The 27460-nt window shown below is 36.7% G+C and overlaps 1 long non-coding RNA gene across 1 annotated transcript in view; it reads right to left on the bottom strand.

The window, feature by feature from the left end:
• Positions 1–5534: 5534 nt before the first annotated feature.
• Positions 5535–27460, bottom strand: part of LOC125960907 (uncharacterized) — an 840695-nt gene continuing 818769 nt past the window's right edge. Inside the window, exon 2 of the long non-coding RNA XR_007471069.1 lies at positions 5535–25667. This is a non-coding gene — a long non-coding RNA (uncharacterized LOC125960907). The remainder of the gene's footprint in view (positions 25668–27460) is intronic.

Genomic DNA, 27460 nt, shown 5'->3' with positions numbered 1-27460 from the left:
GCCCATGCTCTGCAACAAGAGAAGCCACCACAATGAGAAGCCCACGCACTGCAACGAAGAGTAGCCTCTGCTCACCACAACTAGAGAAAGCCTGCACGCAGAAACGAAGACCCAACACAGCCAAACATAAATAAATAAAATAAATAAATTTAAAAATAAAACAAATGCTATCACCCTGATTCCCCAATGATTCTCACACCAAAATGGGCTGGGGGTGGCAGGAGGAAGGGCAGGGGATGCACAGGGGAAGGAAAGCTCTGAAGCAAAGCTACTCCCTAACCATAGGCCAAAACCTTGCTAGAAACATGACTGATGATGTGATAAGAGGGTGCCCTACCATACTAAATGCAAAACAGGAATTGCAAGGTGCATGTAAAGGACTAGGTAACGGGTTGCGTATTAAGAACACAGTTTCCATTTAGTCACTTGGAACAGAACAATCTGCAGCATTAAAGGAGAGGAAAATTTGGCAGGGCTCACTGGGAGGAGGCATGGGTGGAGAGAATTCCTAAAAGAGATCCTAACTAATCACTTGAAGCAGGAGACCAAAAGCTGCCTTCGGAAATAGATCAAAAGAGTTGTATCGGCCCAGGAGTGCACACACCGTATCAATCTCTGGCCCAAGTGTGTGAGCCTCCAGGCATCACCTCGGAAGCGTGCCCAGAGCGGCCTGGTTTTATTTGTAAATGCACAGGAAGGGTCTGAAACAATCCCAGAGCAAGGCTCTGGGGCAGCAGCCAGGTGGAGTAGGAGTCAGGACCAATTGGAAATTCCCTCAGGTTTACTTTCCTACTGATCTCATTCCCGTGGAACACACACTAAATCCATCCTTAAGCTGACAAATTAGTGGGGCCCCATCTAAGAGATGGGAAAGGGCCTGAGGCAAGAAAGACAGGCCAGGCCTGGCTTGCACCAAGGAGAGGACCTGCCTCTTTGGCCTATATCCTCATGAGCTGTACTCCAGTAACTGAGGCCATTGCTGTTGCCCATCTCAAGAGCTCCAGACTGGGCCCAGAGGCCAGCCTTTGCTCACCTAACATTCTGCACAGATAAGTAACCAGATAGGTACTGTTTTGTTTACACAAAGGGGATTAACTATGCACTTTGTTGTCCATCTTGCTTTTCTTGAGGCCCAAAGGCTACAAGGTATGTCATGAATTGAGGACCCAGGTGAAGAAAGACTGATGGAGTGTTACCCTGTAAGGTGAACTGTAATTTATCTAGTCCTGTACTGATGGACATTTAGGTTGTCCCCTCACCCCAGTTTTTTTTTTCTATTACAAATAATGCTGCAGTGAACATCCTTGTAACACAACTCGGTGAACTCTTGCAGGTATATCTGTAGGGTAAATTCCTAGCTCAGCGACTGCACTTTAAATTCCTTCAGAATAGGAAAATGAATTAATCACCTTTCTTGCTTCTTTGCCTAGCACAGTCACAAAATTCTGTGTATAGTACGGACTCAATAAATATCTGTTGGACTCAATAAATATTTGTTAACATGAGTTAATGACAAAGACACAATCTATACCCTGAATTACAAAGCCCTAAGCATGAAACAGATAACAGGACAAAATGGTTTTTAACACAGTGATAAGCGGAATGATCTGGACCAGGTAAAACTGCTACAGGAATTCCAAATGGAGGGTTAGAATCTCAGATTTTTACCCTTTCCTACACCTGAATTTTATATAGCTTTGCTAATGTCTTGTTCTAACAAGCCAGTTATGGATAGGCCAGCTCTGCCTTCTTCCTCTTAGAGATAACAGGAAGAAGAGAAAGATCCTGGTCACAACTTGCTCCCTTCGCTGAGATTTCTGGGAGACATCTAGAACAGCATTTACTCATTAGGCCTGATCTTGGAACACAATTTCCCAGTGACCTGAGTGGCTCCATATGTTTACCAAAGATGGAAAAAAGCTGCTATAATTTGGAATTTTATATTTTCCCCTCAAAATGAATTTTTTTCAGAGCTACCTAAGGATATACTCCACCAATAACCAGAAGTTTCTGAATTCATACTGTATTACAGACATGAGGATCCCAGGGGTCTCAGTGGGATTTGGGACAGCTGTTTTTGACTTTGAAGCTAGCTGCTATTTCATTAAGATGATGTCATCATTATTTCATCAGCCTCTCGTTCAACACTGTGAGGACTTATTATCACCACTTTACAGGCTGGGAAACTGAGGCACAGAGAAGTTAAGTACTTGCCACCCCATACTTCCTAACAAGCAGAACTGATCTCGGATCTGGGTCTTCAAGTCTACTCTCTTGCCTTTGCTTCCAGGAGCAGTTCTATCATGAAGCTTCAGCTTCCAGCCCACACTTGCACCTCTCCTTTCAGGACCCTGGGAGGGGCCCTCACATCGTGTTTATACGGTCACATGTTTTCATAAAATTTGCAGAAGCAAGATCTTGAACTGTAGTTAAAAACCACTGTCTCTTTTCATTCTGACTTTCCTCTCTGACTCATTCACCTAGTGTTGGGTGGCCTCTGAGTAGTGGAGGGCATTTTTAGGATCTGCCTAAAGGGAAGGTGAGTTGGGCTATGTTTAGTTTGAGTTTGGTCAGAGATGTGGTTCACAATCACTTTGATGTCGAGTTAAATTATCGCTGGCTGTCCTTGTGCAAAACAAAACCAACCAAACAAAACCTTAATTTTACTAAAATAATATATGCACATGGGAACAAATCCAATAGTACAGGGGGCTTAGAGACAAGCTGGATGGTACCACAAGACTTACAACAAAATAAGTTCTCCCCACCTCTCTAACTACTTTCATTGATTTTAGCAATTTCTTTTCACAGTATCACCATATTTTTAAACAATATCCTAATATTTCAATATTCTAAGTCAAAAAACTGGTGGACCTGTAAATTTTCCTTAGAAAAATTATTTTAAAGAAATTCTGCTTTTGTATAGGAAACTATCTAAATTTGGTTTTGTATATTATAAATGGTAAATATTGTAGTAAACCTTATAATATTTTTATAATACTTTCTTCATTTATCAATATTAGACATTATCTATTGATTTCCTGTCATTAGGTAAAGCTATAGCTCTCTCAAACCTATTCACTTCCTCTCTCCCATTTTCTTTTTATAGTTCTGCTTTAATATTTGGTTAAATCAATAGGCAGAGTTTACAGTTTATATGACAGGGATAATATTTTTGCAAATATTAAATCAATACATTGTATTTTCCACTTAAATAATTATTTCCAACAGAAAAGCAGGCTTACGTTTACCAAAAAGAGAAGTACAGGAATGTTCACAGGAAAATTATTCATAATAGTCTCCTACTAAAACTTATCCAAATGCCTATCAACAGCAGAGTGGATAAAAAAATTGTGACACATTCATATAATTGAGTACTGAACATATACGATAATAAATGAACTATTGTTGCATGTGACAACATGAATGAATATTAAAAACATAATATTAAGCAAAGGAAACCAGACACATGATAGTACTATATGAATCAATTACATAATATATCAACAACAGACAGCACTAAAATAGTCAGAAATTAGTATAGTGGTTGCCCTGGAGTGACTGTGAGGAGGTGAGAAGAGGCTTTTGAGTGCTAGTAATGTCCTATTTCTCGATCTAGGTCCTTTTAATATGGGCGTATTATATATTCATTTTGTGAAAATTCAACAGTATATATACTTAAAATTTCTGTATTTTTCTATACATGTTTTACTTCCATAAAAAGTTTATTTTAAAATATCATTATAAAAAAGATATTTTATACCTCTATTATTAAATATCTATTGATCTCCCAGCTTTTAAAGATTTTGTTATACTTACCCTAACATCTGTGTCTTTATCCCTTCTCCTCCCAACTTCTGTTACTTTATTTTTTATAATATCTTGGATTAGAATATATTCGCTTCTGTAATCAAAAAAGTCCACATTTCTTTTCATTTTAGTTCTATAGTGAAATAGATTTAATGCTTACCACCAGGTCATTTTATTGTAGTTTTGTCAGTTTTCTCTTAGGTAACTAAAGTGCATGCTCTTATTCATCAAAAAGGACAATGAAACAATAACCCCTCTACCATGTTCTTGCATATTCTAAACAGTTTGCTGGGCTTCCCTGGTGGCGCAGTGGTTGAGAGTCCGCCTGCCAATGCAGGGGACGCAGGTTCGTGCCCCGGTCCGGGAAGATCCCACATGCCGCGGAGTGGCTGGACCCATGAGCCATGGCCGCTGAGCCTGCGTGTCTGGATCCTGTGCTCCGCAACGGGAGAGGCCACAACAGTGAGAAGCCCGCGTACCGAAAAAAAAACAAAAAACAAAAAAAAAACAGTTTGCTGGTTGCTTTAGTATAGTAATGGGATAATAGTTTGGCTGGGAATAAAATTCTTGAGAAAAGAAAAGTATATTCATACTGCCTTTTAGTCACTCTGAGGCCTGTCTGATTTCACTCCCATTAGTTACTCTATTTTTTTTTTCCTTGCTTTCCCAAAGAATTCTTTGAGGTTCAGTAATTTCACAACACTATATCGCTAGGTTGACCATTCTGGCTGTTTTTCCTGGATGCTCCATTTGCATATAAAGATTCATACCCTTATTTTAGTTCAGGAAAGTTTTCATAAAGTATATCTTTATACTTTTGTCCTTTATACATTTGTCCTGTCCATTATTTCTGTTGCCTTCTTTGAAGACCTTACATTGAACTCCTTGGCTTGTCTACCATAACTATTATTTCTCCTTTAAGCCTCTACTCATTCATTTGCTTTCATTTCATTTTGCAATCTTTTCTCATTTCTACTCTCTCTGTTAGTCTTAAATGAAGAGTGCATACCCCTGGGCAAAGACTTCCTAAGGAATATGCACGTATATATATAGTTTTAACAGCATCAATTTCCACGTCCTCAATTTCCATATATTCTCTTTCCAAAAAATTGATCTGCCAGAAAATGTACCTGAGGAGGTGTTTTGTGAGTTCTTTTTTCCCATTAACCCTTTCACAATCTCCTTCAGTCAAGGCATCATAAACCTTCAATAGGGCTTCATGTCTTTCCTCCTCTTGTACACATTTATGTTAAGCTTGAAACAAGGCATTAGAAACTGAGTATTTTGCCTGAATTGGCACATTCTGAATTCATTGTAGCATACAGCAGCAGAAGAAACGACAATTTTTGTTTACTAATTTCACCTCTTTTACCCCATAACTATTGTCAAGAATGCACTGCCTCAGGACTTCCCTGGTGGCGCAGTGGATAAGACTCTGCAGTCCCAATGCAGGGGTCCTGGGTTTGGTCCCTGGTTGGGGAACTAGATCCCACATGCATGCTGCAACTAAGAGTTCGCATGCCACAACTAAGGAGCCCACCTGCTGCAACTAAGATCTGGCTCGACCAAATAAATAAATAAATATTAAAAAAAAATAATGTATTGCTTGTAAGGAAGAAGCTTGTGAGAGTACACAAGGGACAAATTTATGAAAAGCTCTGGCTCTTATCTATCTTATCTACACCCATTAATCTACGAATTTTAGTATTAACATTTCTTTAAAATTTTATTTATTTTTTTGTTGTGCCGTGTGTTAGTTGTGGCATGCAGGATCTTTCATTGCACGCGTGGGCTCTTTGTTGCAGTGCACGGGCTTATCTCTAGTTGTGGTGTGCAGGTTTTCTCTCTCTAGTTGTGGCACGCGGGCTCTCTAGTTGAGGCACACGAGCTCAGTAGTTGTGGCACATGGGCTTAGCTGCCCTGTGGGATGTGGGATCTTGGTTCCCCAACCAGGGATTGAACCCATGTCCCCTGCATTGGAAGGAGGATTCTTTACCACTGGACCACCAGGGAAGTCCCAACGTTTATTTTTAAATGATGTATCAATCTGCCACAAATCACTCTTTCTGAATTTCCACCATTCTTGGTGATGGAATTGGGAGAGTATTTGCATTCAAGGCATGGATCGTGCCTTAGTCCATCTCAGATGCATTTCTGCATGATTTTTGGGAGGAGGAAGTGAAGCACTCCACACTAACTTCCAATGGTTCTAGCAGATTAGTGCAACATCTGGAAATGAAATATACATCTAAGTTAGGGTTTTATATTTTCTTGAACACTTATGCAGACTGGTAGGGGAAACATTTTCATTACTTTTGCCAAAAGATGGTTGGATGCTATGAACTAATATTTATTTTTTATTGGGGCATATGTCTCCTTCTCACTGTTACTAGTCAACTACCTGCTGATCAATTATTCTTTTTCACCATGTAGTTATTAGATTTATATTATTATATATATTTTTTATTTACTTTAATTTTTATATTCCTATTACATTATAACAGGAATGTTATAGATTCTACTGTAAATAATACATATAGCAACAATAATTAATAAACTTTTTATAAGTCCCCCACTAACCGATGGTCTAACACTTTCCTTTTGCTATTACTTTCCACAAAGTAGTTTAAATTGCATTCTTAAAAATAGACAAGTAAGAGGATGAAAAGACAAATCATACTGGGAGAAATATTTGTAAGACATGTCTGATAAAGCACAGCTATCCAAAATAAACAAAGAACACTTAAAACTCAACAAGAAAACAACAATCCATTAAAAAATGGGCCAAAGGCCTTAACAGACACCTCACCAAAGACGATATACAGATAGCAAATAAACATATGAAGGGATGCTCCACATAATATGCTATTAGGGAAATGCAGATTAAAACAATGAAATACCACACTACACACCTATTAGAGTGGCCCAAATCCAGAACACTAAAAACACAAAGTGCTGGCCAGGACACTAACAACACCGAATGCTGGCAACAGGAACTCTCATTTACTGCTGATGGAAATACAAAATGCCACAGCACTTTCGAAGATATTTAGTTTAGTTTGGTGGTTTCTTACAAAACTAAACATAGTCTTGCCATGAAGTACAGCAATCTCACTCCTTGGTCTTTCCCTAAAAAAGCTGAAAACTTATGTCTACACAAAAACCTGAACACGGATATTTATAGCATATTTATTCATAATCACCAAAATTTGGAAGCAACCAAGATGGTCCTTTAGTAGGTGAATGGATAAATAAACCAATACATCCAGTCAATGGTATTGCACAAAAGAGATGGGTTCAGCACAAAAGAGCATTCAGCACAAAAGAGATGGGTTATCAAGCCATGAAAAGACATGGGGTGGGACTTCCCTGGTGGTCCAGTAGTTAAGACTCTACGCTTCCACTGCAGGGGGCGTGGGTTTGATCCCTGGTTGAGGAACTAAGAACCCACATGCTGTGTGGTGTGGCCAAAAAAAAAAAAAAAAACCAAACCAAACCAAAAAAAACTTGCAGTCTGAGAGAAAAGACATCGGGTAAACTTAAACGCATATTAGTAACGGAAAGAAGCCAATCTCAAAAGGCTACTTACTATGAGTTTCCAACTCTATCGCATTCTAGAAAAGGTAAAACTATGGAGACAATAAAAGATGATCAGTGGTTGCAAGGGATTAGATGGGAGGGAGAGATGAATTGACATAGCGCAGAGGATTTTTAGGGCAGTGAAACTACTCTGTATGGTACTATAATGGTGGATACATTTGTCCAAACCCACAGAATATACAAGCCAAGAGTGCACCCTAATGTAAACTATGGACTTTGGGTGATAATGATGTGTCAATGTAGATTCAACAATTGTAACAAATGCACCACTTTGGTGGGGGATGTTGATAATGGGGGACCTTATGCATGTGTGAGAGCAGGGGATACATGGGAACTCTCTTTACCTTCTGTTCAATTTTGCTGAGAACTTCTTAAGTAATAAAGTCTATTAAAAAAAAAATAGAACATCTACTGCTGTACAGGTGTAGGATAAAATATTCCCAAAACATAAACTAGAACATAGTATCTTGAACTTTATAAAACCAACTTTATTTAATTAGGGATAATTCCCCCTTCTCAGATTTTGATGTGCTTTTCTAATAATATCAAACACATTATTATAAACATGCTCCTTTTCAATCATTAAATAAATTACTAACTTATCTCTAACAACTGTCAAGTATCCAACTCTGTCCATCTGTCTTCCCATTTTAAGACATTTTAGGATATACTAGAAAACTGAAATTCAGCACGATTATACTTTGTTCACAAAGGATTTATAATTTCCAATTAAAAAAAATCTCAGTTTAAAAGCTATAAAAATGAAATGTATCTAAAACTTACAAGAATAAGTAATAGAAATTTTGTCTTGGAAAGGCTTTTTTTGGCAAAATTATAAGAAATTGAGAAAAAGAATGTCTTTAAAGACTTAGGAAACAAAATTTTTTGCAAATTGTGTGGTTTCTAATTCCTGGGTTTCAACAAAATTGCGGGAGGATCTAATCAAGTTGTCAGTGATGGAGCATTAAAAATAAATTTTGATGATCACTTATAATTTTTGATTTTGGCATATAACTTGAAGGAATTTCCAAGCCCTGGGTGATATTTTTAAAAATAAAACTCCTTTTACCTCCATCAAGTTATTTATGTAAACATGGGTTCTCGGCTCTGATATCTAAAAAAACTAAAAGGAGGAACAGAATTGACGCTAAGCCTGTCTCATTCTGAAAATGTCGTACTTGAATATTTACCTATAGTTACATGAACTAACAGAGAAATGCCTCACCAATATCATTAAGTGATAACTTTCTAATAACTTTTATTAATATTTAGGAGACTTAAGGATATAGGAATTTAAAACAAATTAAAACATGTTTATTGAGGTATAATTGACATTAGTTTCAGGTGTTACAACATAATGATTTGATATTTGTATATACTGCAAAATGATCACCACATAAGTCTTGTTAAGATATATGATTTTTGTTGCAGAGAACTATGATAAGGTAATCAATAAAATTTTTTTTAAACAATGATATTGCACTGGGATATAATTATATGGAAAAAATGGAAAAAAACAGAAGTTCAAGGTAAAAAGAAATGGTAATATTTGACTACTAAAAAGAACTTATTCGTGTATTTTGGTGCATGTCAAGGCACTGTAATATTTAGATCTGAATGGATAATTTAAAAGTTATGTATGTAGCTTTCGGGTTGTAGTTTGCTGAATCTTGGTCTACAGCTAAGAAAGTGATAGAGAAAATGTAAATAATGCAGATGAAACTTACAAATATGACATGTCTGTAGCCATTACACTGTGAATAGCAAATAAAAAAACCCAAAATAAAAAAACCAAACTATTCTTCTAATATTCAAAAACTATTATCCAACTCAGCAAAGATGTCACACATGCCTATTGATGAATGAATGAAACGCCAACATATGTCTTCATTATTTCACTTTCATCTTACTTGTTAACATCAACAAAACTATTATTCAACATCCGTGTTGGAACTACACTTGGGGAGCCAGCTGTTAAACATTTATCAGCAGCATGCACTATATTGGACTTAAATGTATGATTCTTTATTTAGTTCATCTCCTTTTGTTCCTATAAACCAAATTTTGTCTTGGGGAAATTTCTGTCACCAGCCTACCCATTTTCCTCGTTATTGTGCACCAAGGATTTAGGTCTTACATTTCAGGATAAGTCCCTCAACTCTGAGAAACACACTTGGTAGTCTGTTCTGAAACCTGCAGGCACAAATCCTCTGCTTCTCTCTGCATGCTCCCCTGCTTGAGCACCACAGCTTTTGTTTCGTTTTTGTTTCATCCAGACTCAGTAATCTCTGCCCAGTTGTTAAGACTCTGTGCTTCCACTGCAGGGGGCACGGGTTCGATCCCTGGTCCAGGAACCAAGGTCCCACATGCCGTGCAGCATGGCCAAAATAAATAAATAAATAAATAAAGTAATTATTGATGTATTAGGGTTTACATCTACCATCTTATTATTTGTTTTATATTTGTCTCATCTGTTCTGTGCTCTTTCACTCTTCTTTCTTGCATTTTAAAAAGAGATTAATCAAATAATTATCACTCCATTTCCCTTTTAATTAGCTAACTACTTTTGCATTATTTCACTATTCTTTTCATGGTTACCTTAGAGATTAGAACATGCATCTTGATTTACTAGAATCTAACATAAATTTGTATTTTCACCAATGCAAGGGCCATAGAACACTTTAATTTCCTTTTCTCTCCTCCTGCCTTTTGTACTTGGTACTATCATTGTCGTGAATTTTATTTCTACATATTTTAAACACCTCAAGATAATATTATAAATGTTTTATATTGTCAGTATGTTAATATATTTATCCACGTATTTTTATGGTTTCAATATCAGGGAAATGCTGTCCTCATAGAATGAGTTGGGAAGTATCCCCCTCTTCAGTATTCTGGAAATGTAAGTGTAGAACAGGTGTAATTTCTTTGTTCAATGTTTGGTTAAGTTCCCCAGTGAAGCAATCTAGGCCGGGAGTTTTCTTTGTAGGAAGGTTTTAAACCATAAATTCAATCTCTTTAATAGATAAAGCATAATTCAAGCCATCTATTTCTTCTTGAGTGAGCTTTGGTAGTTTGTGCTTTTCAAGGAATTTGTCTATTTCATCTAAGTTGTTGAACCGATTGGCATAAAGTTAGTCTTTTACTCTTTCATTATTTTTAATATGAATAGACTCTATAGTTATATTACTGCTCTTATGCCTGATAATGGTAACTTGTGTTTTATTGTTGTTTTTGTTTTTCTGATCAGTCTGGGTAGAAGTTTATCCTTTTTTCCCTCAAAGAGTCACTTTCTGGTTTCAATGACTTTGTTTTTCTGTTTTCTAATTCATTGGTTTTTGCTCTTCTGTACTACTTTCTTTCTTCTGCTTATTTTCATTTGCTCTTCTTTTTTTAAATTTATTAAGGTGGAAGCTGACATCATTGACAAGACTTAAAGGGCAAGGATCCCAAAGAGAAGAGTGGTATATTCTGTAAAAATTTCTTTCAGTAAATTTGCTGATCTTAAGTGGCTCAGGTACAACAGGGAAAGGACCAAAGCAAAGAGCGTCAGCTAAGAACCTGGGAAGCCAATCAGATCTTTTGGCAATCTCTCAGGCTGGGTGACAGAAACTATAGAGATCAGAACCCACCAATGAGGAAGGACCCTCGTATACATCCCAGACTTCCAGTTAAGACTCTGGAAGAGTAACACTGTAGGTATAAGGCTCAGTTGGAAATAGAAGAGTATGCACAAAAGACTGAAACCCACCTTCAAATGAGCTCATCTCAGATTGGTTTAATGTCCCTACACTAACTGCCTGCTAAATGGCAGGTAAATCTTCTCTGGAAGAAGAAAACATTAGCCAGGGCCTCAATTTATATCTACAATTTTCATATATATGTCTGGCATTCAATCAAAGAATTACCAGATATGCCATCTGTCAGTTCAAATGTGTTATACACGGTGTTTGTGGTCCTGGTTGACAATTAAAAAATTAAAAATAGAACTACCATATGATCCAGATATTTCAATTCTGGGTATTTATCTGAAGGAAATGAAAACAGTAACTCAAAAAGATATCTGTAACCCCATGTCCATTGCAGTGTTATTTTAATAGAAATAACTGAAGTGTCCATTGATGAATGGATAAAGAAAATGTGGTATGTTTATATGTATATAGAATATTATTGAGCCATAAAAAAGAAAATCTTGCCATTTGCAACAATATGGATGAACTTTGAGGGTATAATGCCCTCAAAGTGAAATAAGACAAAGAAAGACAAATACTGTATGATCTCACTTATATCTGGAATCTAAAAACAAAAACAAAAAAAACGAGCTCATAGATAGAGAATAGATTGGTGATTACCAGAGGCAATGGGTGGGGAGTGGGCAAAATGGGTAAAGGTGGTCAAAAGGTACAAACTTCCAGTTAGAAAATAAATAAGTCTTGGGGATGTAATGTACAGCATGGTGACTACAGTTAATAACACTGTATTGTACATTTGAAAGTTGCTAAGGCAGTAGATCTTAAAAGTTCTCATCACAAGGAAAAAAAACTGTAACTATGTGTGGTGATATACATTAACTAGACTTAGTGTGATGATCATTTTGCAATATATACAAATATCGAATCATTATGCTGTACACCTGAAACTTATATGATGTTATATGTCAATTATCTCTGAATTAAGAAACAAAAGAAAGTAACTAGTCCCATCGGACCCCAGAAAGGTTATCTTCATGAAGAAAGTAGATTTTATTAAAAGGTAGTATGGTGAAGAAAATTAATGTTTTAAAGTTATGGTGAATATATATATATATTGTGTATATCATAAATAACCTTTATATAATGTATATATTGAAAAGAAAAAAGAAAGGTAATTAAAAGGCTGGGGGGGTACTGTACAAGAAATGTGAAGCAACTAAAATACAGTATATATTTTTTTCCTCAGAGTATAAAAAAGATAATTCATTTGACATGAGACTTGGAACACTCTCTTTCAAGAGTTAGTGATACAGGATTATGTTTCCTTCTCTGAGGCTCCAATAATACTATTTTACTCCACGGTTCACAATATTTACACAGTCTATAATAATTTAACCAATTTCTATTTTTTCCATTTTTAGAATAGGTTACAGACAAAAAAAAGTACAGACACTTAATTATACTTACAAAGAAGAATATAAATGCCATAAATCTTAGTGTCGTAAAAATAATGGAATACTAGCAGATGTTGCAGGGCAACATAGAGAATAGAGAAAAGAAAAAAGAGAAAGAAAGGAGAAGGAACTGCAGATATGTTTTTTTTTCTTAGTTACAAAGTGGTGAATCAAAATACATACAGTCTAAAGTTGATGGGCAGAAATAGAAGTTTAAATATGTTTGAATAATAACCAAAAATAGATTGAAAAATAACCAAAAGAACTAAATTAATAATAAAATGAGCAGTCTCTCATTTTAAGATGGAAAAATAAAGAAATCTCTGACTCTGTTATGGACTGAATGTGTGTTTCCCCCCAGAATTCATGTTGAAACCCTACCCTCCAATGTGATGGTATTAGGAGGTAGGGTTTTGAGGAGGTAAATTAGGGTTAGGAGAGGTCATGCAAGTGGAGCCCTCATGAATGCAATTACTCTTGTAAGTATCACGAGACAGCTTGCTTCCTATCTCAGCCTTTCACCATGTGAGGACACAACAAGACAGCAGTTTGCAACCCAGAAAAGGGTCCTCACTAGAACCCAACCATGATGGCACCCTGATCTCAAACTTCCAGCCTCCAGAACTGTGAGAAATAAATTTCTGTTGTTTATACGCCATCCAATGTATGGCATTTGTTATAGCAGCTGGAGTTGACTAAGACCGAATCTGCTTGCTAAAACCAATCTGAAACAATAAGAATAAAAATGGAATAAAAACTCCATTTAGGAGGAAATCAGGTAACACTCATGACCTAAATTTTAATATTTATAAAGGGCTGCTGCCAAGTGCAGTGAAAATTTGACCAGAGAAAGGACTCCAAAAGACGATGCCTATTGTTGCAGAGCTCAAGTAGAGTCTACAGTTTTGCAATAACTTGAGGAGCAAAATCCAGTTCCTTGTTTGAAAAAAAAAAGCCTGAGGTTTGCAAACTGGCTCTAGAATTCTCTATGATCCCTTTTGAAACCACACAGACATGACATTCTGCAAAAGAATTTTTAAGATAATAGAGAGGCTAAGGTTAATGGGTGGCCCTGAAGCTACCAATTCTAGTCAATTAAAATTTTGTAAAGTTTGAATATACACTAACACTCACAATATACTCCACTAGACCTTGTATATGCAGGGCTTTGTTTTAAGTTAGGACAAAGCCTTGTTGGTCCAGAGGTTGTTCAAAGCCTCTTACACCTCTCTCACATTTTCCTTCCCCATATAACTGGTCCAGAAAGGACTCTGTGTGCAAAAAAGAGAACCAAAAAACGAACCAGGAATGGTTTCACGACCCTATGAATGTATGTAAAAATATTGAATGATACACTTTAAGTGGTAAATTATATTGTATGTGAATTATATTTCAATAAAACTTTTAAAAGAAGGAACCAGGAGAGAAAATCACTGCAGGAAAAAGGCAAAGGAGAAAACAAAACAAATTCAGCATTCATCAGAAAAAAATTTATTGTGGTATAGCTGAAAACTGTGACCAAAAAATTTCTTATGGATTCAAATAATTCACTGAAAAAGTGGACTCCATGAATCAAGAGTCCAAAGCACAGATAAAAGGACTGAAGTAAGAAATGATAAGACAACAAAGGATAAGATAAAACTGACTTGAATGAACCCAGGAAAGACGTAGAAAAATAATGACATACAGAAATGGAAATCGCAGAAAGAAGAATAAATGTTGTTGAAAACAAGCTAAAGAAATGGAGGACAGGCTCAACAAAACTGAGCAAAAGAAGAGAAAAAAGAAAAGAAAAGAATTTTAAAGAGTTATAGGGAAAAATATACATGGAAGACAGATGGGATATTCAGTTATGCATTCAGAAGATGGAACAATCTCAAGCACATAAAAAATATTCAAAATGTAATTCAAGAAAATTATTCTGAAATATAAGACTTGAATCTGTACATTTAAACAGGTACACCATCTTCCAGAAAGAATCAACAAAGGTTAATCAGCACTAGAACATATCCTAATAAAGTTACTGGACTTCAAAGAAATGATCTTTCAGACAGAAAATCAAATTACCTCAAGGGGAAGAGGTAGAAATCAAGCTGCTTCATACTTCTTTAAAGCAACATTCAACATTGTAGCAATTTAATGTCTTCAAAATTCTCAGGGATCCTATGACCCAAGAATTTTAGTTCCAGTCAAAGTATAGTTTAAGCATAAAGGCAACGTGCAGATGATTTCAAACATATAAATCCTCAAAGAACATAGTTCCTACGAATCTTTCTTTAAAAAACTACCAAAAAATAGCTTCTGTCAATTGAAAGACAAATGGAAAAGGTAAATAATTAAGTATCCAATTCAGTAAGTTAGAAAAAAAACAACACAGTAATCTTAAGAACAAAAGAAAGGAGATACTATTAAAGATAAAGCAACAATTAAAGAATAGAAGACTATACAACAAATAAACATATCTCCAGAATGTTCTTAAAACAAAACCAAAAAGGTAAAAATTTAGCAAAGCTAGATAAACAATATAAATAAAGAAGCACATATATAAATATGAAAAATGAGTATAGAAAAATAAGCATAGATACTTAAGGAATTTTAAAAATTGTAAGAGAATATATTGTTCAGCTTTATGCAAATACATAATCAGTTAGGGAAATATAAACTATTAAAACTGACCCCAGTGGGCTTCCCAGGTGGCGCAGTGGTTAGGAATCCACCTGCCAATGCAGGGGACACGGGTTCGAGCCATGGCCTGGGAAGATCCCACATGCCGTGGAGCAACTAGGCCCATGTGCCACAACTACTGAGCCTGCGCTCTAGAGCCTGAGAGACACAACTACTGAAGCCCGTGCACCTAGAGCCTGTGCTCCGCAACAAGAGAAGCCACCTCAATGAGAAGCCTGCGCACCACAACGAAGAGTAGCCCCCTCTTGCCACAACTAGAGAAAGCCCGTGCGCAGCAACGAAGACCCAACACAGCCAAAAAAACCCCCCAAAACAAAAAACTGACCCCAGTAAAAGAAGAAAGTTACAAATAGGTCAATTTTTAGAAAATTTTGTAAGTGAATTCTATCAAATCTTTACGGAACATGTAACTTTTCTTTTTTTTTTTTTGGAACATGTAACTTTAATATTATTTAATGGTTCCAGAGTACTAAAAGGAAAGTTTCCAAAATCTTTTCATCAATTCGACATAACACTGACATGGTCCAATCCCTAAACATTGTAAATAAAACATTAGCCAATAGACTCTAGTAGCACATAAATCAAATATATATCATGATGAAGGAAGACTCAAATCAATGATGCAAAGATGACATAATATTAAGGAATCTACTATATAATACAATTTAAATATATATCAAAAGAGAAATACTACATGAACATTTCTGTAGATGCTGAAAAGGTATCTAATAGCATTCAATATCCCTTTTGATTAAAAAAATGCTATTAATAAAATAGAAATAGACAAATAGTTTCTTAACATGAAAAAGTACATATATCATTACAAATGCCAAAAACTATCCAGTGAAACACTGAGTTTCATTAAATCAGAAACAAAACAAGAATGCACATTATTACCAGTATTATTTAACTTGGGCCGATATTAGCCAATGTCATTAGAGAAGAAAAGGGAAGATTACAAGGGAAAGGAAAGAAAAAGGAAGAAAACATTACTATTTGCAGGTGAGATAATATTATGACAGAAAATCAACTTTAAAAATCATCACTACAAGAATAAGATAATTTAGTAAGGTGGCTGATAACAAAATTAAAACACAATCAATAGTTATCCAATATATGAACAATTACCTAGAAAATATTCAATTTACAAAAACAAGAACTACGATGGAATACCTAGGAATAAAAATACAAGATTCACATGAAGAAAACTTAGAAACACTTTGAAAGGTCATTAAAAAAGACCTGAATAAATAGTAAGACATTCTTAGATGATGGAAAATGATGGCAATCCTCTCCAAATAAATATATAAATCAAACTTCCTCAAGAAAAATACCAACACTATTATTTTGGAAATAAAGTGAGAAAAGACTAATGATGGAGGACTAGCCCTACCAGATACTGAAAAAAAGGATAAACATTATAGTAATGAAAACAGTTTGGTACCAGCACACGAACAGACAGATCTGGGACAGAACAGATATCCCGGAAACAGATGTAGATAAATACTGGGAGTAGTTTCTGATACAGCTGGCATTTCAAATCAGTGGGGTAAAATGATATATTTAATAAACAGTATTAGGATAAGAGGGTAGCCATCTGGAAAATATGAAATTGGATTCTGTCTTTCACCTACACCAAACTAACTTCTAAATAGAGTATTAAAACAAATAAACATAAAGGTAACAGAAATGATATATCTGACTTTGTAAAAATTTTGGTTTTCTTTATGGCAAAAAATTCCAATTATATTCTTCATTTCCAAACATTCATTTAGTTCTTTTATCAGACCTACTTGATCACTTAAAAAATATTCTTTCTCCTTATTCAAATGGCTTATGTGTTCAACCTCTTCTTTCATTTAAATACATTATATTTATTTTATAATCTGTGTCTAATAATATCAATATGTGGAGGCTCTGTTTTTTACCTGCTGTCTCTTATCACAGTGGTTTGTTTCTTATTTTTGTTTGGTTTGGTTTTAAATTTTTGACTGTGATATCATATTCCTTGAACTTTTCTGAGAGAATTCTCCTTCAGAGAAGACTTGCATTCACTTCTGCAGATGTCAAGGGGCACAACATTAAATGATTTTGAGACCACTCAGTAGTATGAAATCAGCAGTGCTAATCAGCATTTTTTCTAATTCTCACTTTCATTACTTCTTTGATTGACGGGTTATTTTTAAACTTCCAAATATTTGCTATTATTACTTTTTGCTACCCTCGATTATCTCCATGAGCATTCAGCAAGTAAACCTTTATCACTATGACCTTATTCAGGTCTTGGTTACCTCTCCCTTGTACTAGAACAATCACTCTGTATGATCTATAGCACCAATGTTGTCTCTGCACTTAGGGGAGAATGCTCTTTATTGTGTGTGTGTGTGTGTGTGTGTGTGTGTGCGTGCGTGTGCGTGTGTGTGTGTGTGTGTGTGTTTAAACACATGTCTAATCCAGATCTTATGAAATTATTCCAGAGGAAAATTCACAGACAAAACCTCTTAATGAGGATATCAGTGATGAATTAAATCACCTGGCTTCACCTGAAACAATGGAGCCCATTGAATCAAGGCAATCAAACATGCCTCCTCTGAGGACACATAATTGATTTGTTTAATTTCTGAAAGGTCATCTGCCCTGAGAAAGGGAAGGGGAATTCTGCATTATCTTCCACGGTCTGTAACCTTATCCCTGACAGCTGCAGGGACACGTGCATGGGGAAGAATCTCTCCTTCTCCTCCTTCCCCCCTCCTGCCTTGCATTCACACATAGCTGTGTGGCAATTTTCTTTTATCACCATGGCCTGGAATGGGTTTTATTTGCTAGGCATCGTGTTCTCCACAGAGGCTTCCCATGGGAAAGTCTCTCTGAGGCCCCTCAAATCACCAGACCAGGCATTTTTTCCCATCTTGGGTTCATTCTTGGATGGACCTCAGTACATCAACAAGTTTTGATGAGTATACCTATCCATGCCCAACTCTGAGTCAGTGCCTGTTCGCACTGTCTTAGACATTCCCAGCTCCAGAAAGCAAACTACAAAGCAATAGAGCCCAAATCGAGCCAAATCCAGGCTCCCATGAACTTGTACTTTGATGGCTTCAACTGCCTCCTAACTTATATCCCTAATTTCTATCCCTCGTACCACCCCAACGTGTTTATACGTGTCTGCCAGAACAATTGTCCTCAAATTTAACTACATATTTAAATGACCACCATCCCCTTCCCTCCACCAAAAATCTTCAGAGGATCCTCTTTGCTTAGAAAATAAGGTACAAATGAAGAGAACCAGGAATGATGGACAAAGAGGTTAATATAACAAGCTCTATAGAGTTTCTTGCTTTCCTCTTGCTGTCCTTTCTTTTATCAGCTTCTTTAATAGACATAAAATTATATAAAGTAATAATTATACTTATGTATTGCTAGGTTTGTAACATATATAGGAGTAACAATAATATAATATGATATAACATAACAAGTACAGAAAGGGGGAGAGAGAATAGAATTATATAGGAGTAATGGTTCTGTCTCACTGGGAGTAAGTTTCTATAAATCCGAAGTAGGTTCTGATCAGGTGTATCTGGTAAGCATAGAGAAACAATAAGAAAATAGCTCCAAAGACATCACAAGTAAAGAAAACTACAGACCAACATCTGTTATGAATACAGAGGCAAAAATTCTCAACAAAACACAGAAACCAAATCCAAGAATATATAAAAAGGAGAATACACTGTATAAGTTTGCTAGGGCTGCTATAACAAAGCACCACAAATTGGGGGGCTTAAGGAACAGTTCTGAAGACTAAAAGTCTGAGATTAATGTGTTGGCAGGATTGGTTCCTTCTGAGGAATCTGCTCCAGGTCTCTCTCCTACCTTCTGAGAGTTCCATGGTTTGTGGCAGTGTAACTCCAATTTTCAATTCACATTCTCCCTGTGTGCATGTCTACGTCCAAATCTCTCCTTTTTATAAGGACATCAGTCACGTTAGATTAGGGTCCACTGTAATTCAGTATGACCTCATCTTTAATTACATCTTCAGTGATCCTTTTTGCAAATATGGTCATATTCTGTGCTACTGGGAGTTAGGACTTCAACATATACATTTTTCCAGAGACACAATTCAACCTATAACATACACCATGACCAAGTGAAATTTATCCCAGGAATGCAAGATTGGTTTAAGATTTGAACATACATTAATGTAATACACCATATTAATAGAATTCAACACCCTTCAGGATAAAAATATTAAAGAACTAGGAATACAAGGGAACTTCATCATTCTGATAAAAGGCAAATACAAAAACCTCACAACTAAATCATACTTAATGATAAAGGACTGAATACTTCCTTTCTCCTTAAGATCAGGAACAAGACAAGAATTCCACTGTCACTACTTTTATTCAACATTGTACTGGAGGTTCTAATCAGAATAATCAGGCAAGAAAATTAGATAAAAGGAATTCAGATTGAAAAGGAAGTAAACTATCTGCATTCACAGATGGCATGATCTTACAACAGACAGTCCTAATGAATTCACTAAAAAAACGATTAAAAGTAATAAATGAGTTCAGCAAATTTGCAAAATACAAATCAATATAAAAAATCAATTGTATTTTTATACACTTGCAGCAAACATTCAGAGAATGAATATGTACAAGAAAACAATTCCATTTATTATTGCATCAAAAAGAATAAGATACTTAGGAATAAATTTAACAAAAGTACAAAACTTAAACTCTGAAAACAACAAAACATTGTTGAAAGAAATTAAAGAAGACCTAAATAAATGGAAAGACTTCTCTCCCATGTTTTATGGATTAGAAGACTCAATATTGCTAAGATGGCAATACTTCTCAAATTGATCTACAGATTTGATACAATCCCTACCAAAATCTCAGCTGATTTCTTTACAAAATTGACAGGCAGATCCTAAAATACTTATGCAAACACAAGAGATACAGAATAGCCAAAAATGAAAAAGAACAGAATTGGAAGACTCACATAACACAATTTCAAAATTGCTACAAAGCTGAAGTACTCAAGACTGTATGGTACTGCCATAAGCAAAGACATAAAGATCAATGAAACAGAATTTACCTATATGTCTATAGAATAGAACCCATGTGTCTATGGTCAACTGATTACTGATAAGAGTGCCAAGATAATTAAATGGGGAAAGAACTGTCTTTACAAGGAACAGTGCTAGGATAACTGGATATTCACATTATTAAGAATCAGCTGGACCTCTACCTCAATCCATATACAAATTAACTCAAAATGGATCAAAGACCTAAATGTAAGAGCTAAAACTACTAAACTCTTGAAGAAAACACAGGTGTAAATCTTTATGACCTTTGGTTAGGCCGTGGTTTCTTAAATATAACACCAAAAGCACAAGCAATCAGAGGAAAAAAATAAATTGGACATCCTAACAATTAAAAATTTTGTTCTTCAAAGGATATTATCAGGAAAAATTTTTTAAAAGTCCAGAGAATAGGATAAAGTTTTTATAAATCATATATCTGATAGAAGACTTATATTGAGAATACATAAGGAACTCCTACAATATAGAAAAAATAACCTAATTAAAAAGTGATCAAAGAGTTTGAACAGACAATTCTTCAAAGAAGATATACAAATGGCTAATAAGCAAATGAAGAGATGCTCAATATTATTATCCAGGAGGAAAATGTAAATTAAAACCACCTCACACCCACTAGGATCGCTATAATAAAAAATACCGATAAATAAGAAGTGTTAATGAGGATGAAGAAAAACTGTAACCCTTATACACTGCTACTGAGGATGTAAAATGGTACAGCCACTTTGGAAAACATGCTGGCAGTTCCCCAAAAGGTTAAACACAGAGTAACCATTTGGCTCAGCAATTCCACTCTTAGGTATATACACAAGGGAAATAACAACATATGTCTACATGAAAACTTGTACCTGAATATTCATGGCAGAATAATTCATAATAGCCAAAAAGTAGAAAATAATCCAAATGTCCTTCAACTAATGAATGGATAAAAAAATGTGGTATATCCATACAGCAAAATATCATTCAGCAATAAAAAGAAATGAAGTGGGGGGACCTTCAAGATGGCAGAGCGGTAAGATGTGGAGATCTCCGTCCTAACCAGAAATACATCAAAAATACATCTACATGTGGAACAACTCCTACAGAACATCTACTGAATGCTGACAGAAGACATTACACTTCCCAAAAGGCAAGAAAATCCCCACGTACCTGGGTAGGGAGAAAGAAAAAAGAAAAAACACAGACAAAGGAATAGGGACAGGACCTTCACCTCTGGGAGGGAGCTGTGAAAGAGGAAGTTTCCACACACTAGGAAGCCCCTTCACTGGTGGAGACAGTGGGTGGGCAGGGGGGAAACTTCTGAGCCACTGAGGAGAGCGCAGCAACAGGGGTGCAGAGGGCAAAGCGGAGAGATTCCTGCACAGAGGATCAGTGCCGACCAGCACTCACCAGCCTGAGAGGCTTGTCTGCGGGGCTGGGAGCTGAGGCTCCGGCTTGGAGGTCAGATCCCAGGGAGAGGACTGGGGTTGGCTGCGTGAAGTCAGAAGGGGACTAGTGCGCCACAGCTAGCTGGGAGGGAGTCCAGGAAACAGTCTGGACCTGCCAAAGAGGCAAGAGACCACAGTTTCAGGGTGTGTGAGGAGAGGGGATTCCTTCCTCATGTGCCCACAGAAGGCAGAGCACCACCTAAGCGAGCTCCAGAGACAGGCGCGAGCTGTGGCTATCAGCTTGGACCCCAGAGATGGGCATGAAATGCTAACGCTACTGCTGCTGTCACCAAGAATCCTATGTGCAAGCACAGGTCACTATCCACAACTCCCCAACCCCCACCACCAGGGAGCCTGTGCAGCTCGCCACTGCCAGGATCCCATGATCCAGGGACAACTTCCCTGGAAGAACACACAGCACGCCTCAGGCTGTTGCAACGTCATGCTGGCCTCTGCTGCCACAGGCTCGCCCCACATTCCATATATAACTACCGTACACCCTCCCTACCCCTGGCCTGAGTGAGCAAGAGCGCCCTAATCAGCCGCTGCTTTAAGCCCCTCCTGTCTGGGCGGGGCACAGATGCCCTAGGGCGACCTACAAGCAGAGGTGGGGCCAAAACCAAAGCTGAACCCCAGGATCTGTGCGAACAAAGAAGAGAAAGGGAAATCTCTCCGTGCAGCCTCAGGAGCAGCAGAGTAAATCCCCACAATCAACCTCATGTACCCTGCATCTGTGGAATATCTGAATAGACAACGAATTGCCCCAAAATTGAGGTGGTGGACCTTGGGAGCAACTGTAGACTTGCGGTTTGCTGTCTGCTACTGATTTGTTTATGATTTTTATGTTTATCTTAGTTTAATTTTTAGCGCTTGTTATCATTGGTGGATTTGTTTATTGGTTTGGTTGCTCTCCTTTTTTTAAATTAGTTTTTAAATTTTAATTATTTTATTTTATTTTATTTTTCTTTCTTTTTTTTCTCCCTTTTCTTCTGAGCCGTGTGGCTGACACGGTCTTGGTCTCTGGCCCTGATGTCAGGCCTGAGCCTCTGAGGTGGGAGAGCTGAGTTTGGGACATTGGACAACCACAGACCTCTGAGCCCCTCGTAATATCAATCAGTGAGAGCTCTCCCAGAGATCTCCGTCTCGACGCTAAGACCCAGCTCCACCCAACGGCCAGCAAGCTCCAGTGCTGGATGCCCCACGGCAAACAACTAGCAAGACAGGAACACAATCCCATCCATTAGCAGAGAGGCTGCCTAAAATCATAATAAGGTCACAGACAGCCCATAACACACAACCAGATGTGGCCCTGCCCACCAGAAAGACAAGATCCAGCCCAACCCACCAGAATACAGGCACCAGTCCCCTCCACCAGGAAGCTTACCCAAGCCACTGAACCAACCTCACCCACTGGGGGTAGACACCAAAACAACAGGAACTACAAATCTGCAGCCTGCGAAAAGGGGACCCCAAACACAGTAAGTTAAACAAAATGAGAAGACAGAGAAATATGCAGCAGACGAAGGAGCAAGATAAAAACCCACCAGACCTAACAAATGAAGAGGAAGTAGGCAGTCTACCTGAAAAAGAATTCAGAGTAATGATAGTAAAGATGATCTAAAATCTTGGAAATAGAATGGAGAAAATACAAGAAACGTTTAACAGCAACCTAGAAGAGCTAAACAGCAAACAAACAATGATGAACAACACAATAAATGAAATTAAAAATTCTCTAGAAGGAATCAACAGCAGAATAACTGAGGCAGAAGAATGGATACATGACCTGGAAGATAAAATAGTGGAAATAACTACCACAGAGCAGAATAAAGGAAAAAGAATGAAAAGAATTGAGGACCTCTGGGACAACATTAAACATGCCAACATTCAAATTATAGGGGTCCCAGAAGAAGAAGAGAAAAAAAAGGGTCTGAGAAAATATTTGAAGAGATTATAGTTGAAAACTTCCCTAACATGGGAAAGGAAATAGTCAATCAAGTCTGGGAAGCACAGTGAGTCCCACACAGGATAAATCCAAGGAGAAACATAACAAGACACACACTAATCAAACTAACGAAAATTAGGTACAAAGAAAAAATATTAAAAGCACCAAGGGAAAAAAAACAAGTACATACAAGGGAATCTCCATAAGGTTAACAGCTGATCTTTCAGCAGAAACTCTACAAGCCAGAAGGGAGTGGCAGAACATATTTAAATTGATGAAAGGGAAAAACCTACAAACAAGATTACTCTACCCAGCAAGGATCTCATTCAGATTTGATGGAGAAAATAAAACCTTTACAGGCAAGCAAAAGTTGAGAGAATTCAGCACCACCAAACCAGTTTTAAAACAAATGCTAAAGGAACTTCTCTAGGCAGGAAACACAAGAGAAGGAAAAGACCTACAATAACAAACCCAAAACAATTAAGAAAATGGTAATAGGAACATACATATCAATAATTACCTTCAATGTAAATGGATTAAATCCTCCAATCAAAAGACATAGACTGGCTGAATAGATACAATAACAAGACCTTTATATATGCTGTCAACAAGAGACTCACTTCAGACGTAGGGACACATACAGACTGAAAGTGAGGGGATGGAAAAAGATATTCCATGCAAATGGAAATGAAAAGAAAGCTGGAGTAGCAATTCTCATATCAGACAAAATTGACTTTAAAATAAAGACTATTATAAGAGACAAAGACGCACACTACATAATGATCAAGGGATCAATCCAAGAAGAAGATATAAAAATTGTAAATATTTATGCACCCAACATAGAAGCACCTCAATACATAAGGCAAATGCTACCAGCCACAAAAGGGGAAATCGACAGTAACACAATAATAGTAGGGGACTTTAACACCTCACTTTCACCAATGGACAGATCATCCAAAATGAAAATTAATAAGGAAACACAAGCTTTAAATGGCACATTAGACAAGATGGACTTAATTAATATTCATAGGCCATTCCATCCAAAAACAACAGAATACACTTTCTTCTCAAGGGCTCATGGAACATTCTCCAGGATAGATCATATCTGGGGTCACAAATCAAGCCTTGGTAAATTTAAGAAAGTTGAAATGGTATCAAGTATCTTTTCTGACCACAATGCTATGAGACTACATATCAATTATAGGAAAAAAACTGTAAAAAATACAAACTCATGGAGGCTAAGCCATACGCCAGTAAATAACCAAGAGATCACTGAAGAAATCAAAGAAGAAATCAAAAAATACTTAGAAACAAATGACAATGAAAACACGACGACCCAAAACCTTTGGGATGCAGCAAAAGCAGTCTAAGAGGGAACTTTATAGCAATACAATCCTACCTCAAGTAAAAAGAAACATCTCAAATAAACAACCTAACCTTACACCTAAAGCAATTAGAGAAAGAAGAACAAAAAACCCCCAAAGTTAGCAGAAGGAAAGAAATAATAAAGATCAGATCAGAAGTAAATGAAAAAGAAATGAAGGAAACAATAGCAAGGATCAATAAAACTAAAAGCTGGCTCTTTGAGAAGATAAACAAAATTGATAAACCCTTAGCCAGACTCATCAAAAAAAAAAAAAAAAGGGGAGAAGACTCAAATCAACAGAATTAGAAGTGAAAAAGAAGTTACAACTGACACTGTCGAAATACAAAGGATCATGAGAGATTACTACAAGCAACTATATGCCAATAAAATGGACAACCAAGAAGAAATGGACAAATTCTTAGAAAAGCACACCCTTCCAAGACTGAACCTGGAAGAAATAGAAAATGTAAACAGACCAATCACAAGCACTGATATTGAAACTGTGATTAAAAATCTTCCAACAAACTAAAGCCCAGTACCAGATGGCTTCACAGGCGAATTCTATCAAACATTTAGAGAAAAGCTAACACCTATCTTTCTCAAACTCTTCCAAATAATGGAAGAGGGAGAAACACTTCCAAACTCATTCTACGAGGCCACCATCACCCTGATACCAAAACCAGGCAAAGATTTCCCCAAAAAATAAAACTACAGGCCAATATCACTGATGAACATTGATACAAAAATCCTTAACAAAATACTAGCAAACAGAATCCAACAGCACATTAAATGGATCACACACTATGATCAAGTGGGGTTTATTCCAGGAATGCAAGGATTCTTCAATATACAAAAATCAATCAATATGATACACCATATTAACAAATTGAAGGATAAAAACCATATGATCATCGCAATAGAGGCAGAAAAAGCTTTTGACAAAATTCAACACCCATTTGTGATAAAAACTCTATAGAAAGTAGGCACAGAGGGAACCTCCCTCAACATAATAAAGGCCATATATGACAAACCCATAGCCAACATCATTCTCAATGGTGAAAAACTGAAACCATTTCCACTAAGTTCAGGAACAGGACAAGGTTGCCCACTCTCATCACTATTATTCAACATAGTTTTGGAAGTTTTAGCCATGGCAATCAGAGAAGAAAAAGAAATAAAAGGAATCCAAATCAGAAAAGAAGTAAAGCTGTCACTGTTTGCAGATGACATGATACTATACATAGAGAATCCTAAAGATGCTACCAGAAAACTATTAGAGCTAATCAACGAATTTGGTAAAGTGGCAGGATACAAAATTAATGCACAGAAAGCTCTTGCATTCTTATACACTAATGACGAAAAGTCTGAAAGAGGAATTAAGGAAACGCTCCCATTTACCACTGCAACAAAAAGAATAAAATATTTAGGAATAAACCTACCTAAGGAGACAAAAGACCTATATGCAGAAAACTATAAGGCACTGATGAAAGAAATTAAAGACGATACAAACAGAGGGAGAGATATACCATGTTCTTGGATTAGAAGAATCAAAATGGTGAAAATGACTGTACTACCCAAAGCAATCTACAGATTCAAGGCAATCCATATCAAACTACCACTGGCATTTTTCACAGAACTAGAACAAAAAATTTCACAATTTGTATGGAAACACAAAAGACCCCGAATAGCCAAAGCAATCTTGAGAAAGAAAAACAGAGCTGGAGGAATCAGGTTCCCTGACCTCAGACTATACTACAAAGCTACAGTAATCAAGACAGTATGGTACTGGCACAAAAACAGACATATAGATCAATGGAACAGGACAGAAAGCCCAGGGATATACCCATGCACATATGGTCACCTTATCTTTGATAAAGGAGGCAAGAATATACAATGGAGAAAAGACAGCCTCTTCAATAAGTGGTGCTGGGAAAAGTGGACAGCTACATGGAAAAGAATGAAATTAGAACACTTCTAAACACCATACACAAAAATAAACTCCAAATGGATTAAAGACCTAAATGTAAGGTCAGACACTATAAAACTATTAGAGGAAAACATCGGCAGAGCACTCTATGACATAAATCACAGCAAGATCCTTTTGAACCACCTCCTAGAGAAATGGAAATAAAAGCAAAAATAAACAAATGGGACCTAATGAAACCTAAAGGCTTTTGCACAGCAAAGGAAGCCATAAACAAGACAAAAAGACAACCCTCAGGACGGGAGAAAATATTTGCAAACGAAGCAACTTACAAAGGATTAATCTCCAAAATATGCAAACAGCTCATGCAGCTCAATATCAAAAAAACAAACAACCCAATCCAAAAATGGGCATAAGACCTAAATAGACATTTCTCCAAAGATATACAGATTGCCAACA

This window comes from Orcinus orca, chromosome 13, assembly GCF_937001465.1.
Source record: "Orcinus orca chromosome 13, mOrcOrc1.1, whole genome shotgun sequence".
NCBI classification, from domain to species: domain Eukaryota; kingdom Metazoa; phylum Chordata; class Mammalia; order Artiodactyla; family Delphinidae; genus Orcinus; species Orcinus orca.
This window is presented reverse-complemented; position numbering and strand designations above follow the sequence as displayed.